Consider the following 4,485-nt stretch of genomic DNA (forward strand, 5'->3'; position numbering starts at 1 on the left):
CCAACACTTCAATTCACTGTGCGAAGTGAATGGAATGTTAGTTCACTTTTTAAATGCTGTCCTTTCAGAGAAAATCACTTTCCTTTGAAAGTACCTTAAGCTACTTTCAAGCATTCACCAGAAACTCACATGCGTTTCTCTGAAAGAGAAGCAGTCTGTTGCAACACGACAATTCACTGTTCGAAGTGAATGGAATGTTACTTCACTTTCTAAATGCTGTCCTTTCAGAGAAAATCACTTTCCTTTGAAAGTGACTTAAGCTACTTTCAAGCATTTACAAGAAACACACATACGTTTCTCTGAAAGTGAAGGAGTCTGTTCCAACACTTCAATTCACTGTGCGAAGTGAATTGAGTGTTGCTTCACTTTCTAAATGCTGTCCTTTCAGTGAAAATCACTTTCTTTTGAAAGAGCCTTAAGCTACTTACAAGCATTCAACAGAAACTCACATGCATTTCTCTGAAAGAGAAGCAGTCTGTTCCAACACTTCAATTCACTGTGCGAAGTGAATGGAGTGTTGCTTCACTTTCTAAATGCTGTCCTTTCAGAGAAAATAACTTTCCTTTGAAAGTGCCTTAACCTACTTTCAAGCATTCACCAGAAACTCACATGCGTTTCTTTGAAAGAGAAGCAGTCTGTTCCAACACTTCAATTCACTGTGCGAAGTGAATGGAATGTTACTTCACTTTCTAAATGCTGTCCTTTCAGAGAAAATCACTTTCCTTTGAAAGTGCCTTACGCTACTTTCAAGCATTCACAAGAAAAACACATACGTTTTTCTGAAATAGAAGCAGTCTGTTCCAAAACTTCAATTCACTGTGCGAAGTGAATTGAGTGTTGCTTCACTTTCCAAATGCTGTCCTATCAGTGAAAATCACTTTCCTTTGAAAGAGCCTTAAGCTACTTACAAGCATTCAACAGAAACTCACATGCATTTCTCTGAAAGAGAAGCAGTCTGTTCCAACACTTCAATTCACTGTGCGAAGTGAATGGAGTGTTGCTTCACTTTCTAATTGCTGTCCTTTCAGAGAAAATCACTTTCCTTTGAACGTGCCTTAAGCAACTTACAAGCATTCAACAGAAACTCACATGCGTTTCTCTGAAAGAGAAGCAGTCTGTTCCAACAATTCAATTCACTGTGCGAAATGAATGGAATGTTACTTCACTTTCTAAATTCTGTACTTTCAGAGAAAATCACTTTCCTTTGAAAGTGCCTTAAGCTACTTTCAAGCATTCACAAGAAACACACATGCGTTTCTCTGAAATAGAAGAAGTCTGTTCCAACACTTCAATTCACTGGGCGAAGTGAATGGAGTGTTGCTTCACTTTCTAAATGCTGTACTTTGAGAGAAAATCACTTTTGTTTGAAAGAGCCTTAAGCAACTTTCAAGCATTCACAAAAAACTCACATGCATTTCTATGAAAGAGAAGCCTTCTCTTCCAATACTTTAATTCACTGTGCGAAGTGAATGGAGTGTTGCTTCACTTTCTAAATGCTGTCCTTTCAGTGAAAATCACTTTCCTTTGAAAGTGCCTTAAGCTACTTACAAGCATTCAACAGAAACTCACATGCATTTCTCTGAAAGAGAAGCAGTCCGTTCCAACACTTCAATTCTCTCTGCGGAGTGAATGGAGTGTTGCTTCACTTTCTAAATGCTGTCCTTTCAGAGAAAATCACTTTCCTTAGAAAGAGCCTTAAGCTACTTGCAAGCATTCACAAGAAACACTAATGCGTTTCTCTGAAAGAGAACCTGTCTGTTCCAACACTTCAATTCACTGTGCGAAGTGAATGCAGTGTTGCTTCACTTTCTAAATGCTGTCCTTTCAGAGAAAATCACTTTCCTTACATAGTGCCTTAAGCTACTTTCAAGCATTCACAAGAAACTCACATGCATTTCTTTGAAAGAGAAGACTTCTCTTCCAACACTTCAGTTCACGGTGCGAAGTGAATGGAGTGTTGCTTCACTTTCTAAATGCTGTCCTTTCAGAGAAAATCACTTTCCTTTGAAAGTGCTTTAAGTTACTATCAAGCATTCACAAGAAACACACATACGTTTCACTGAAATAGAAGCAGTCTGTTCCAACACTTCAATTCACTGTGCGAAGTGAATGGAATGTTAGTTCACTTTTTAAATGCTGTCCTTTCAGAGAAAATCACTTTCCTTTGAAAGTGCCTTATGCTACTTTCAAGCATTCACAAGAAACACACATACGTTTCTTTGAAATAAAAGCAATCTGTTCCAAAACTTCAATTCACTGTGCGAAGTGAATTGAGTGTTGCCTCACTTTCTAAATGCTGTCCTTTCAGTGAAAATCACTTTCCTTTGAAAGAGCCTTAAGCTACTTACAAGCATTCAACAGAACCTCACATGCATTTCTCTGAAAGAGAAGCAGTCTGTTCCAACACTTCAATTCACTGCGAAGTGAATGGAGTGTTGCTTCACTTTCAAATTGCTGTCCTTTCAGAGAAAATCACTTTCCTTTGAACGTGCCTTAAACAACTTACAAGCATTCAACAGAAACTCACATGCGTTTATCTGAAAGAGAAGCAGTCTCTTCCAACAATTCAATTCACTGTGCGAAGTGAATGGAATGTTACTTCACTTTCTAAATTCTGTACTTTCAGTGAAAATCACTTTCCTTTGAAAGTGCCTTAAGCTACTTTCAAGCATTCACCAGAAACTCACATGCGTTTCTATGAAATAGAAGCAGTCTGTTACAACACTTCAATTCACTGGGCAAAGTGAATGGAGTGTTGCTTCACTTTCTAACTGCTGTACTTTTAGAGAAAATCACTTTTGTTTGAAAGAGCCTTAAGCAACTTTCAAGCATTCTTAAGAAACTCACATCTGTTTCTCTGAAAGAGAAGCCTTCACTTCCAACACTTCAATTCACTGTGCGAAGTGAATGGAGTGCTGCTTCACTTTCTAAATGCTGTCCTTTCAGAGAAAATCACTTTCCTTTGAAACTGCCTCAATCTACTTACAAGCATTCACAAGAAACACACATCTGTTTCTCTGAAAGAGTAGGAGTCAGTTACAACACTTCAATTCACTGTGCGAAGTGAATGGAGTGTTGCTTCACTTTCTAAATGCTGTCCTTTCAGTGAAAATCACTTTCCTTTGAAAGTGCCTTAAGCTACTTACAAGCATTCAACAGAAACTCACATGCATTTCTCTGAAAGAGAAGCAGTCCGTTCCAACACTTCAATTCTCTCTGCGGAGTGAATGGAGTGTTGCTTCACTTTCTAAATGCTGTCCATTCAGAGAAAATCACTTTCCTTAGAAAGAGCCTTAAGCTACTTGCAAGCATTCACAAGAAACACTAATGCGTTTCTCTGAAAGAGAACCAGTCTGTTCCAACACTTCAATTCACTGTGCGAAGTGAATGCAGTGTTGCTTCACTTTCTAAATGCTGTCCTTTCAGAGAAAATCACTTTCCTTTCATAGTGCCTTAAGCTACTTTCAAGCATTCACAAGAAACTCACATGCATTTCTTTGAAAGAGATGACTTCTCTTCCAACACTTCAGTTCAAGGTGCGAAGTGAATGGAGTGTTGCTTCACTTTCTAAATGCTGTCCTTTCAGAGAAAATCACTTTCCTTTGAAAGTGCTTTAAGTTACTATCAAGCATTCACAAGAAACACACATACGTTTCACTGAAATAGAAGCAGTCTGTTCCAACACTTCAATTCACTGTGCGAAGTGAATGGAATGTTAGTTCACTTTTTAAATGCTGTCCTTTCAGAGAAAATCACTTTCCTTTGAAAGTACCTTAAGCTACTTTCAAGCATTCACCAGAAACTCACATGCGTTTCTCTGAAAGAGAAGCAGTCTGTTGCAACACGACAATTCACTGTTCGAAGTGAATGGAATGTTACTTCACTTTCTAAATGCTGTCCTTTCAGAGAAAATCACTTTCCTTTGAAAGTGACTTAAGCTACTTTCAAGCATTTACAAGAAACACACATACGTTTCTCTGAAAGTGAAGGAGTCTGTTCCAACACTTCAATTCACTGTGCGAAGTGAATTGAGTGTTGCTTCACTTTCTAAATGCTGTCCTTTCAGTGAAAATCACTTTCTTTTGAAAGAGCCTTAAGCTACTTACAAGCATTCAACAGAAACTCACATGCATTTCTCTGAAAGAGAAGCAGTCTGTTCCAACACTTCAATTCACTGTGCGAAGTGAATGGAGTGTTGCTTCACTTTCTAAATGCTGTCCTTTCAGAGAAAATAACTTTCCTTTGAAAGTGCCTTAACCTACTTTCAAGCATTCACCAGAAACTCACATGCGTTTCTCTGAAAGAGAAGGAGTCTGTTCCAACACTTCAATTCACTGTGCGAAGTGAATGGAATGTTACTTCACTTTCTAAATGCTGTCCTTTCAGAGAAAATCACTTTCCTTTGAAAGTGCCTTACGCTACTTTCAAGCATTCACAAGAAAAACACATACGTTTTTCTGAAATAGAAGCAGTCTGTTCCAAAAC

Source organism: Myodes glareolus, chromosome 3 (assembly GCF_982192425.1).
Source record: "Myodes glareolus chromosome 3, mMyoGla1.1, whole genome shotgun sequence".
In the NCBI taxonomy this organism is placed as follows: Eukaryota; Metazoa; Chordata; class Mammalia; order Rodentia; family Cricetidae; genus Myodes; species Myodes glareolus.